Source organism: Chenopodium quinoa, unplaced genomic scaffold, assembly GCF_001683475.1.
Source record: "Chenopodium quinoa cultivar QQ74 unplaced genomic scaffold, ASM168347v1, whole genome shotgun sequence".
Lineage (NCBI taxonomy): Eukaryota > Viridiplantae > Streptophyta > Magnoliopsida > Caryophyllales > Amaranthaceae > Chenopodium > Chenopodium quinoa.
The window spans coordinates 1,989,032-2,003,424 of record NW_018745617.1 but is presented as its reverse complement, the minus strand read 5'-3'; the positions used below and the strand labels follow the sequence as shown (position 1 = coordinate 2,003,424).

General features: G+C 34.9%; 1 pseudogene; it reads right to left on the bottom strand.

Annotated features, from left to right (window-relative positions):
- Positions 1 to 605: 605 nt before the first annotated feature.
- On the bottom strand, positions 606 to 13,044 carry LOC110716594 (annotated as a pseudogene).
- Between the last annotated feature and the right edge of the window lie 1,349 nt (positions 13,045 to 14,393).

The following is a 14,393-nucleotide window of genomic DNA, read 5'->3' as shown; positions in this document are numbered from 1 at the left end:
CCTAATCACTACTATCCTATTCTCCCTCTGGAGGATGTAAATAATAATGTAGATTATCCTGATCACCATTTGAGAAAATACTTTGTTGGCTGAGCCCTGCTGAGACTACAACATGGACAGTCCCAGCCATAGTTACATTTCCTCTAAACACACCATTTTTACGTGCTAACCATAGTTCCCAAAGAGTCGCAACAAAGAAGATAGATCTATCACTAATCCTTCCATCCAATTGTGAAACAATTGGAATTAGTGGTTTAGCCCATCCACTAAGATTGATCAGCATTAAATTCTGCATGGATATCAGTATACTACCCCTTTATATATCTCGAGCAGTTGGACAAAGCTTAAAGATGTTTTTAAGGTCTTCATCCGAGCTTTTGCATAGATCATAAATAATATTGAGCATTGATCACAAGTAATATTTGAGTAAAACTCCCCGTGATGCCAAATTTGCCTTAGTGGCAATACTAGAACATTCGTGGCTCATAGATGGAGAGTGAAGAGGAGGTGAAATTGGGTGGTCGTGGAGTTTCTTTATTTTGTTATCTTACAAAAGCAGTTTCAGACGGTTAAAATATGACCTGAATTTCTGAAAGCAATCAGTATATAGTTAAGGCAGGTGCTTAGACCACTTTATTATGTACGGAGATATACCAGGTGGTGCTTTAATTAATTTAAAGTCAGCTATTTAACATTACAATTTATAAACAGAGATAACATTACAAGTGCCAGTGGAAAAACATACATGATACATCAGCCTCCCATACCAAAGGATGGAAGATAAGTCTCATCATCCGAGGGATCAGAGCTGCTGTCACTTGATGCCAGCAAGTTAACCTGTAAATCAAAACAGCAGTTTGGAAAATGTTGGTGGTAAGATGTTAAATATACGCAGAGAAGATGCAGAAATTTACCTTGATGATTTCAGAATTCGAGCTTGGGCGCATATAGGCTGCTAAAATGCTCATATTAAAATCCTAACACAATCACGAATGCAATTAGAATTACAGTCAAACCAACACAGCTATGTTGAGCTGGTTTTGTACACCAATGAGCTGATAAACAACAGAAGTACATCAATGCAACAAGATTTATGAGATGTTGATAATACAAGCCAAAAGTGGCTAAACTTGTAAACTCCTGAATTTTGACTCAACAAGTTCATTTTATCTAGAATCTGCTACATCTCTATAGTATAAGCCCAATTTGTACGGAGCAGCTCTTATAGTCACTAGTTCACCAAGGTTAAAAGAACCGGGGTATAATAAGAAATTCACAAAAGATACTAGTATGATTTTTAATCATTATAATTTTATATTTAAAAATATAATCGTGGGTTCATCAACGTGAATGCTCGACCTACATGGCATCATATTTTGGGCAATAAAAAGCTCTCGAGAATATAAACTAAAAGCTACCAGAGCTTTGATGAAAATCAAATCTTGCATATTTCATGCTTGCTTGCTTAAAAGCCTTAACCTCATAGTGGGGTTGGGCCAGTCGGCTACATGAACCAACACAAAGACTTCCTAGGAGGCCACCCATACTCTCAATCATTGTGGCTCAAGTCATGTAATGTGACAAAGTTTTACACTGGCTGTCACTGGCCTACAGTAACCCTCCTACTTTATCCAAGAAGGGAAATAATAAATCAAAACAAGAAGTTCAAGTTTAAACCATTAGTCTTCAATACGGGAATTAGAGAGTTATGCATCCTCCTAATTTTAAAACTGCCCAACTAAATATCCTTTTGAGCATAGTGATTTTTTTTTTTTTAGTAAAGAGAAAATAGAAAGAGATACATCTGAGAAGAGGTAAGCTCATAGAGTTTCAACCGAAATAGGGGAGAGCAAGACTGGGTGAGAGACAGACAGAAACAATGAAAGAGAATGACGATATTATACCTGTACACTGTCACAGTAGCAGAGACCAGAGGAGCTAAGGGTATCCAAAGTTTAAAGCTTCATACACAAAATCTTCCACTTAATAGCCTTCTAAATAAGATATGTAGCTAACGGAAATGCTTTTTATTAATGGCGACATAAAGACTGACAAGTGAAGAAAATGAAAATATCAACCAACCAACAATTCTTGTCTTGGGAATAAGTAAATTCCCAAAGGCTACAACTTCCCTTCAAAAGGAAATTTTTTAATATCAAAATCACAAGAGTGAAAGTATTAGGCTACAACTGTAAATGTGTGGCTAGCTGGACTTGATCCTCAAAAAGGTGTATGCCTAATGGACCTGCATCATTCTGAGATGATGTTCAATTGCTTATGGCATATTTGCAAAAAGTAAAACACTAATATTACTATAACATATGTTGTTCCATAAAGCCATCGTGGCCTGCTTCCTGGCCATCTCCATCACATCAGTAATACATGTGCTAATTGAATAGGCTTAATAATTCCTAGCAAATCTTCCTTCCCAATCTTCTCAAATTTTGAAAGATTTCATTTAAGAAGGATGAAAGACATATCTTATAATTCTTCCCCCTCCCCCTTCTACAGCCCAATCAAATTGTTATCCAAACAGGATTTTGGTGCCAACTCAAGAACCTCACATCAGATTAATTAAATAAAAATAATACTCTTCAATCTAAAAACTAAACGTTATTCTACTAAGGGGTCGCCTGGGAGGAATAGGGGAGGAAAAAATACAAGAGTAATACTTCTGGAAATAAAAATGGGTTTGGCATTGGAGAAACATATAAAGAGGGTAAATAATTCCCCTCAAATGGGGGTAACTGTTACCTAGGCCCCCCCTAGAGTAACTTTTTCCTCCCCAAAAAATTTCCCAACCTACTACTCTCACGTGCCTCCCCTGCCTTCCTTCCCATCTCCCTCCTCTGGTCTTCTCTCCTATTCATCTTTTTCATCTCCATTTTTGCTTATAGCTTCTTCTATTCTCATCTCTAGATTCTCTCTCCTCTACTTCTAGTTGTTGCTTATTCTTAATCTCTTCTTCCAGAATTATTACAGCAGTATTGTTGCCAAACTATGGAAAATGAAATATTACCCCCTGTATTATTCCCTCAGTAAATTTAGCCCCCTTAAATATTATCCTCTTAATTATTACATTGAATCCAGGCATGCCCTAAGCAGTAGTAACACGCCTTTTCATTAAGATGGTGAAGAGACACATTTTGCAGATAAATATACTAGTCATGAACATGTGATAATTTTACTATACCAATCTTCAAAGCAATAAAATATTTTTATTCAGCATAAAAGACACTAAAAAGAATAATTATTTACTTTTTTTTGTAGAAAAGTAAGCAAAATTTCTGCCCATTTCATATAGAAGACTTACTCTAAAAGGATCGCCTCTCAAGGACTGCACAAACATTGAAGCACCAGATCCCTTACCCTGTAAGAACGTAAAAAAATATTAAGAATATTAAACCTTTTTAATAACATAGATAAATAAATAAAGAAGCCACTCACTGTTTCTGCAAGATTAGAATGCTTCCTATTGCTTTATAAAGGTGTTCAGTAAACACTAAACAAACATTCTTTAACTACTAAATTAAGATCACTGAACAGTTTTCAATTTCAACGCATATAAAAATAAATAAATAAATAAATAAAGTGCAAAAGAATCAGGATCAAACTACGACTAAATTCAATTTAACTGCCAATTGAAATAAAAAAACTAAACAAACATTCCTTGACTACTAAAATTAGACGTAGTTTTTACACTTGGACAATATTAATGCCACAAATTTATAACTATTAAGCTGATTTTAAAATTAAAGCTTCGTTCTGTCCACCTGAACTTCCCTTATCTGAACTTGTTAGAGCAGTGGAACTAAAATGAACATATATAAAAAATGTAACACAACACTGACAAGTGATTGTCCTAATCTATATTTCAAAGTAGTTTACAATATCACATGTATTGCTTTCTAGTTTAGAAACACTAACCTCCAAAGATATATCACGAAGCCTTCGTCCTGTTTGAGCGCAGCAAATACGAACAACGTTCTCATCACAGCTCCCACTTATAATATAGTCCCTTCCATTCAAGTAATATGAACGAGTATAATTTTGAGAACTTCCTGTTGAAGCTATATCAAAATCCAACAGGAGCCTTCCATCTATTGCTGAAAGCTGCTTAACCTGGACATACAAATTAGCATTATGAAATAATAACTATACAAGGATACAAGCTGAAGTTTATCAGTTTTCACTTTAAAAGATGTAGCATAGACACATGTCATCAACTCATGAACTCATCAAATCAAATGTTTGGAGCATTTTTGTAGAGATATTCAAGTATTATACAGACTACAGAGTATAAATTGGGACAGTGGGCATCAGTTTCTTAGCATTTTATTATTCTATCTATAACAAATTAGCAAAGGGAGCCTAAGAAACAAGAATAATTGGAAGCAAAATGACAATAATCATTTCTAGTAATCTTAGTGATTTAAGTAGTCAATAATGCAAAGGCGACTAGATGCCCAAAAGTAATCTCCCCCCACCATTACCCCTACCAATAAAAACCAACAAAGATGGTGCAGCATCACATAAGAACTGAAAACTTGGCTGTAGCATGTAAAATAACAAGACGTTGTGGACCCTTCGAATTACCTCATTATCGACAGCTGATACAAGAAGATAAAGGTCATCTGGCGAAAAACAGACCATCACATTTCCGTGACCGCTTGTTGCTTTAAAACAAGGCTGAGATGGCCCTTGCCTTAGATCCCACATTTTGACATCTTGATCAAAGGATGAAGTAGCAAACACAGATGGAGAATGATTAGAGAACTTTACAACATTAATATGTTGTTGATGCATATCACCAAACATATTCAAGCATTTTCCAGTGTTGATGTCGTACAAGGCAACATTTTTTGAATAACCACTGGCAATAAATAAATCATCAGTTGCGTTGACATGAACAGAAGTAAGTTGATCAAAGTCATCGAAGGCAAAACCACTAGAAGTGAAATTTCTTCCTGTAACTGCTGCTTGCCAATGTTGGACATCATACAATCGCAATGAACCATTATCAGACCCCGCAATGATCTGATTAAAAAACAGAACAGAGACCAAATAAGGTTAAAAAAAAACATGTAATTAACAGCACGGCAGAAGATAGTGCACTAATATGAAGATAACATGATAGCTTAATGTTAATGCAATAATTTTGTTATAGATGGGAAAAACGGAATTCAAGAAGCAGGGCATTCTAAGGAAATTGATAGTTGATTCCACTCGATTGTAATTTGATGTAATTAAATCAATAAATGTTGGCTACAATCCCAGACCTTTAAGTCGCAAGCCATTCCCACTAAAATTTATAGCAAAATAAACACCAAGCAATTTTCTGCACAATTTCACTCCTACTGAAATCCTCTATACAAGGGCACATTCTGGCTCCCTTCCCTCTCTCACCCTCTAACAAACTTGCTGACTTCCTTTTCAAGATAATCTTAACCACTAAAATTCTAATACTAATAGTACCCCTCACCCTAGCCTAGTCTATTACAAATATGCAGCATCAACTTTTAATAACATAGTAACACAGCCAAAGAATAGGACAGAGGAGTTTATTGTATTACAATAGACAGGTAATTTCTTACAAGAGCACATAAAAGATTTCTTCTAATAAGTAAAATATGCGTGCATAATATACTATCTGAAGAATATTTTCTTTTTACGTATAAAAAAAAAAATGGGAGTATGTTCTTGGAAGCTAGGATGATTTCTGAGAAAGAGAGAGAGCAGACTTTCATCAGCATTTTCCCTACAAGAATGATCATAGCATGAGGTATAAGCAAAGATTAGATAAAGCAACTGCATAGGCATGGACAGACATACTTCACTATAGTGAGTGTTATCCAGAATTCCAGATAGTAAAATACCAGGGTGTATATCTATCATAGTCCTGAAGAAAAGAAGGAAAAATACTAAAATACCATGGGGTAAGATCTAGTATTCCATGAAAACTTTAACTGTGAAACAGAGTGTTTACTTTTCAGAAAAAACTTGAAGAGAGTGCAAAATGAACACCAACAGTATGAATAAATGAAGTGAAGCAAACAAGTGCAAGTCATGAATAATGATATAAAAAGATTTAGAAGAAAAAAATTTAATACATCTATTAAAAAGATAGTGCAGTTTATTACCAAAGTTATATACCTTTGAGGGGTACTTCTTGAGCCAACAAAGGCCTAAAACGCTATTCATTGCTCCCAAAGATGGTATGTAACTAAAGATCTTAGCATTCTCATGGTTCACAACAACAACTTCACCGTCAAGAGTTCCAAAGGCCATTAAGCCAGCATCAGATGGATGGTACTCGAATTGCCTGGGCCGGAAACTTTTATTTTCATCCCCAAAAACACAACCAGAAGTTGAAAGAGGATGCAACGAAGGCCATGCAGAAGCACCCACTCTAGCAGCACCAAGAGATCTACAATGATATTGAGGAGACCTCACATGCAAACAGGATGTCTTTTGTTTACCATTGGTTTCACGATTTTTTAAGATGCTAACAACACTTTCTTTTTCCTTTCTTCTGTAAGGCAAGTGCTCAAAACATTTCAAAATTCTGAACTTTGCACTTTCTTTGTCAGTATCATTTACAGGCAAATTATCTAGAACCTGCAGCTGAGGAAGTGATGCTATAATGTAATCCCTGTAATGTTTCTCAAAGCAGATTGGGGAAGGATGATGAGTCGAGTACTCTCGTTTCTCTGAGACATCTAATGATTGAGCTTGACTACTGTAAATACTACTTGCTGAGAAATCTCCATCATCAGTTAAAAGCATCCCCAAAGGAAACTGTTGTAATGATCATATTAGTCTCAAGTCAAATCATTCCATATTGCAAATACAACTAGAATCAAGGGAATTTTTAGAGAAAGCATATCTACATTCTTGCAGCACTCAAACAGGATAAGGAGAAAACATGCCAATAGCATTTTTTTCTAAAATATATTTTAAATTGCAATTCTAAAGTATGAATTACATATATTTGTTGACACTCAACTTCAGATCACATGGAGAAGAAGATTTAACAAGATCCTAGCAATTACGATAGTAACAGAAAACGAGACTGCCAGTGCCAATGCAGCCATTGCATAATCTAGGCTGCATTGCAAGTTGTAGATAACAGACCCTCCAACGCGACAACTATTAATCCAAGAGATTTTAATTGGCCTGTTATTTATTGAATCACACAAGGACTAGCCCCAGTTCCACAAACGTACTTCACTACTCTGTATAGGGTAAGGGTCAAAATGAGTGTTCCTACAGAAAACCTTCAAGGCTTCAACGACGAGACATAAACCAAACCAGATTGCTGGTGGTATACTTTGTTTCACAGTGTTAAGGTATATCATTTTAAAACCAGACAGCAACGGATATGATCCAAAAGGGAGAAAAGCAAAATTAGTAAGAGGATAAAAAAAAAGCACATAATATCCACAGCTCCAACTCCTTAATATCCACAACTTCAACTTCTTTATAGATTTCCGGAATGAAGTCTTTTAATTTCTTACTGCTAATGTAACTAATCAGCCACATTAATAAACAAAAATCATCAAACAAGAATATCTGAGTCCAGCCCAAATTTAGGCAGGTTCAGACTCCAAAATATAATAAATAGAAAGGATAATGGGTCAGGTGGATATGCTAAGATCATGTGCAATGGGTACTTCATAGGAGCTCTCCAATTGTCTCTCCAAGAAGAGAGAACATGGAGAGCTAGCTCTACCTGACCAATGTGCTTTTGGGTGTATCATAGGTGGCTCTCCATGGAGAGACTCATTCTGGACAGCTAGCTCTATCTCTCCAACTTTTTGTTAACTTGGGTGGATCTCCATGGAGAGACATTTTCCATCATTGGGTCATGATAGAATCTTGAAGAGAGAGAATGGTAGAGATAGAAAGAGACCCTTCGGAGAGTTATGTACCATTGATCATCCTCTAAATGGATGAGCAGATGTTCCAGATCCCACAAGAGCCTTGTACAGTTTGCAAAATTAAACAGTACGGAAAGCTTCGTATGCCAGTTTGTAATCTTTGTTAGACAGTGACGCTTAAGAGAATTTGGGTGGATACTTGTGGCTTGCTGATTTGATTGTGTGCTAAAATTTAATTATAAACTAAGTTGCAATAATTATTTATATCTCATAGAATGGGATGCTTTTAAAAAAGTACTTAAGGCTGCTACACATGATATTGTTTAAAGATATGTCACCGTCATAAAAGATAGAGCATCTAGAAGCAACCAAATTTGAAATTTGCAAAAGCACAAGATAGATATGCTAGGATCAATTCTCAACAATCGATTATCTTTGTCAGAAACAAATCTCTTATTACCCAAATTGAACTTCAGAAGAGAAACCTTAGCTCACATGTACTACATTATCAAGACATCCAATATAGGTCAACAAGATAGATATTATCCTCACTGTAAGAAATTAATCCATTATGCATTACTTAAACAGGCCCAAAACTCTAGGTTTTAAGGGTTAAAATCATAGAACCTCTGCCAACATAATTTAATGATTAATCCATGATTATGTGCGACGAATCCTAACAAACCATCAGTACTCTTTATTTATAGCACATGCAGCAGACAAAGAAGACAGCAGAGGCCAAGCACACCTGATAATGGGTTGGTAGACAGCCGTTTTTAGTAGCTTTAGGTGAAGAAGATAAATTGTAGTAATTAAGTCATCATAGATCATACTAGGTAGCATTTTTGGGATTGGTGGATATGTTAAAAAGGACAGATTTTAGAGTAGAGAAAGGCAAGCAGAAAATTATAAACTGAGCCCTATAGAGTAGTAGCCTAAAGTCACTTGTATTACAGAGTTGTAGCCTAAAGTCACCTTGTTTGTAACCTTTTGACTCAATTATATTAATCAAACTTCCAATTTCTCTTTAATTTCTTGCCATAAACTGCTGTTGTACTTCAGATTGGCAAGCTCTTTAAATTAGGTAAATTTTGCATCAGCCCAATATAGGCAAACAACATATTGGCACATATAGTGTAAGTTGTCACTTACTGCATTGTTGATCAAAAGATCAAAGTTGTGGAGCGCATTGGACAAAGAATCGGGAAAACTAAGCTCTTCATAGTCATTTGGTGCATCAACTTCATAATCTTCTGAGAAATGTTCTCGTGGCCAGTGAGAATTTTCACTAAAACTTGGATCTTCAATTACAGATGTATCCTGAAGCATCTCTTCTGAGTATGAATGAGGTTGATTAAGAAGAAGACTGTGTCTTGAAGATGCTCTCACATATAAATCATCATAATATCCATTCCAATTATTATCTTGTGTTCTTTGAGCAGATGATTTAGGACAAGGACCCGTATTATTACAGCACAAGCAATTCTGAAAACGAAGTTCAGTTAGAGAAGGAAGCTTTGACAAAGCAGCCCCAGTTGTCCAAAGATTAGAAACTCTTGTTGCACACACTGAGAGGTGTTTCAAAATTGGCATACAAGAAAAACAATTTTCATGGAAGCTAGTTAAGGAAGTATTAAAGTCAAGGTTAAGAGTTTGAAGTTGCAAAAAAACTTCCTGTGACATTTAGTTGCCTGAGGTATGAAGATCTCAGGTTTAACTCTTTGCATGTCAACCCCCTTTTCAATAAATCCCTGCATGTGAAAGCCAGCAGTATCAGAATAGATAAGTCGATGATATATATATATATATATATATATATATATATATATATATATATATATATATATATATATATATATATACATATATATATATGGAATATCTTTTTATTGTTTTAAAAAAATTAAAGCCTTCGCAATCTATCAATTTGGCTTAAATTTGAACCTTTGAAACCAATTCCTGTGTAAAAGTACAAAAAAAATAAAATCTAATCAAGAGTAGTTTCCCAACAAAAAAAGAAAATTAATAGCAATTTCAATTATTATAGGTAGCGGTTTTTTTTTTTAAAAAAAAAAGGATGAGTGAGAGCAGTTATGATAAGGTAGTTACTTATAGTTTTTTTATAAAAAATAATTTTAATTTTTTATTTTAATTGTGAATAAAAGAGGTAATATTGAAAATTAAGAAGGGCAATTTGGGGATAATGAAATTTATCACCCAAAATCCAAATATTAGAACACTGCAGACCATCTAGATGCTCACATATATAAGCAATGTATAATCAAGGTGCACTAAAGCATTAATGCCATAAAAGTCCTGCTGTGCCTTTGAAGAGAGGCAACAACTAAAAAAACTTAAAAAGCGATCTACTCTAAATGACTAGTGCCTAGGCACACCAAAGGTGAGCTTTTTTATCATAAGGAAGTAGTTATGTACAGCTCAATATCTATGTTAAAGATATCCTCGACAAGCTTTGACAATTAAGAGTTTTTCAAGCCCTCTACTGCAGCCTAATGACCAAAATGATGGTTTAGGAAAACAAAAATTGGCACAACTTTATGGGCCAAGATGGCTGGGGCATATAAAAGCTATACGATTGGGAAGGTTTATAGTGACTGGTGTAATCTATAATTAAGATTCCTGGTTGAAGAACAGCTTGTCCTTTATCGCTTAACGTTTCAGCTGTTAATAAACTACATTGTCTAATTAAAAAATACTTAAGAAAATTCAATCAACCTGAAAATTGCTGCATAGCAGCACATTTAGTCTAATGCAAAGCAACCTGAAGATCTCTCTTTATTTACAACTTGTAATTAAATTGCAAAATAAGGTATCATTGGTGTTGTTAAGGACAAAAACTTTGCACATGAAGAAAATCATTCTGTAAGCCCTGACATTTTTCCTAAAAAATTTCTTCCTGAACTACACAATCAAATAACCTCAGAGGTTAGAACAATTAAAACTATTCAACACATCCTTGGAATAATGTTTGTTCCATTCAGTCTAGAAGGTAAGTACCCATAAAAAACCATTTAGCTTTGCCTTAAGATTTTTTGGAATAATACAACAAAGGTGGTACAATCATTGTAAAGATAGGGGCAAGGTGGACTTACTAGGTGTAAAAGCTTTTGGTAAGAATCAATCATATCCATCTTTGAAATCCTTTAACAACTCAACTTCCAGTAATATAAGTTATTGATGCAATCCTGCTAATGCTCCAAAATTCCTCTAAGTTATCAACTTTTAGTATCCTTATAGGTTTTCTATGGGGCACCGGAGCTTATAATAAGTAATTATTTAATAAAAAAAATCCAAAAATCAATGTCAAACTGAAGATAAATCATTGCGAATACAGACAGAACCGGCGTCACATGACTTGCAAGCTACCACATACCTTAAGAAACCCCTTTCAAGTGACAAATCATTCAATCGAACAGCACGAAGCTTCTTGTTCAATGCACGCAATAGAGACAATAGATAACCTCCATTCATGCTACATAAGGTTTTGTTATAGATATCAACCTCATAAATGAGAGAGTCATCAATGTCCATGAACAGCTCATAAAGAGGAAGAAAATCACAATCCTTCAGATGGTCCAAGGAAAACTCGAGAATACATGTCTCATTTTGGAAACTCTTCATACTACCCTGCAAGAAAGTAGATAGAGGATTACAAATAAGTCGCTGGAGGGGGGGGGGCATTGAAAGCACAGTAGAGGAAAAAAAAAACACAAGAAAGCACTCCGTCTCCAAGCACCAAGAGGCAAGTCACGGAATTACGAGTGCCAATTAATTGGGCACAACAACCAATTCGCTTCAACTTATATCAAAGACCAGGGCACTCAACTTACTTTTGAGAGGGCACACAAACTTAGGAAACCATATATTTATGTCAAATATTATCTTATTTATTGATCTTAGCTTAGCACTAGTTATATAGAGATAGAAGTTTTAAAAAACCTTGCTTGATAAAGATTTCTCCATGATGCACTATTAATTTCTTAACCGTAGCTTAGTGTTAATCTAGTGTACTTAGCTTATATGATTTATTTTAGACACATTATTATCTCCACATATTTGTTCAACTCCGAAAACAAAAACAAAAAACATTAAGGGATGAAGTATTTTTATATGGAAAAAGGCAAAATAAAGAACTCAATCTCCAATTACAACATTGTGGCTCAAACAATATGATACTCATACTACATACATACTACATATGAAATAGATAGTTGTTGGATAGGTTACCGAGTTTTACAGCAAATTTGCGGAATTAAAACGTCAATAGCGTTAAAATGAGCTAAAGAGAGCTCATTCACGTTTGTGAAAAGCGAAATTCGCACACAAAGTAGGATAAATTCATAATAAGCAGTAGAGCAAAAGAGCTATACCATAAAGAGTGATGAGTTTATGCTTTTGTATGGTATGATTCCATGCCTCTTACAAGCGTCAATATACCTGTTATCAAAATAACAACATAATTAAGAAACTAACATATTAAGGTTTCACACATTAACAACAACAACAACAACAACAACAACAACAACAACAACAACAACAACAACAACAACAAATATAAAATCAACCATTTTCTTTAAAGTTGCAAAGATTGAACATAATTTTCAAGCTGGAAAATATATTTAGTCAAATTTTTGGAAATTGGACTTATTTTGATGTGGAAAATAATGCATTAGTCTGGAAAAATAAAATTATGAAATTGAAATTAGATGAAAATAAAAATTAGCAAAATCAACTATACTAGCCAAATATAAAAATAAAGGCAGATTAAACTGAATTAAGACAAAAATCAATTGAAAGAAAAAAAAAATTCAGAAGATGAATATAGATAAGGAAATCAAACCTTTGGTGTAAGGTTTTGCAATCCATTTGATTATCAGCAGCGTAAATTGTTGCGACTTAGTGGAGTGAGAAATTCGCAAAATATTGAGAAATTAGGAATTTGGAGATTGCAGTTGAAGATTGCAACAATTTTGAATGTATTACTGCAACGAAATTTCGAATTTTAATGGGGGTAATTTAGCGCTTTCTGCTGGTACTTAGCAGTTGACGCTCTTGGTATAGTGTTTGATTGTTTTTGCCTTTTTGGTTTAGACACTTTTGAGCAGAAGACGAATCAATGAATCATCTATTCACTAATGTAAAGTTGTAACCCGCACCAACGGGCCAAAGAGGTGACAAATTGACAATTCATCGAGCTGAGCTATGAGATGCTCAAGCTAGGTCATAAGATGATTTAGACATTCATCAAATTCAAGCCGAGTCACAAGCTTTGTTGAGCTTAAAATTTCAAGTTCTATATCATAAAATTTAGGAAAATTTGTCGGAAAAAATCTTTTTAAAACACCATTTTGTGAAAATAATAATAATAATAATAATAATAATAATAATAAGTTTTTTGGTTAAAAAAAGCCACCACGTTCATTTTTTTTTTTGTAAGAGGAAACTCATTTCCTCAACCACCAACCAACCACCCTTCCTCTTCTTCCTCCCTTGGAAACAACCCCCTCACCAACTAGACCCGCCGCCAGATCCCTCCACCTTTGGCGACCTGCCTCCACTGCCTGTTGATCCTCCCTTTCCCCTTATCCCCGTGGGCGACCACTACCTCCCTTCGAATTTATGGCCCTTATATACTTAAACATGCTCAAATCAAGTTCAAATCAATTGAAATTTGCTTCTAAAACACCTTTTAGGGTTTTTCAAAATCAAGAAGGTGGTTTGTCGCCGGCGATGATTAGAGGGAATGGAAGGGTCGTCCGACGGTGGAGAAGGTCGCTAGAGGTGGGGGATCTGGGTAGCGGGTCCGATAGGGGAGGGGGTTGCTGCCAAGGAGGGCCAAGGAGGAAGGGGAGGGCGAACACTACAAGAAAATAACCTTTTCGTAGCGATTATTTTAACCTTTAGTATCGATTGTAATTGCAACAAAAAGCTTTTTTAACGAATGGTCATTCGATACAATATCCCCTGTTGCCTTAGCCTTTAGTAGTGGTTTTCAATATCGCTGGGGTTGGCCTTAATAATCGATACGAAAAACTACATCCAATCGTGGTGATTATTGTAGCGATTACAATCGCTATAAATGTTTAACTCATTTTCTTAAAATAAAAACATGCGTATGATCTTCACAAGATTCGAACATGCAACCTCAAACTCTTATGTTAAATGTTTCACCAATAAGCTATGACATATTTTATGTATTCTTTGTCAAACAATATTTATATATCTAGTGTTGAAAAGGCTTTTCGTATCGATTTTTAGGATTTAGTGGCGATTGTAAATGTTACGATTTCTCAAAATTATAAATGTGTAAAAATAGTGTTGATATGTATTATTATGTTTTCCGTATCGATTTTATATGGGAAAACCATGGCGATTGTAAAAATGATACGGCATCCTTAATTATTTCACAAACATACTTGCATATTGTAGCGAATGTACAATCGCTACGAAAAGAGATTTTTCTTGTAGTGGAAAGGGAGGAGGAAGGAGGTT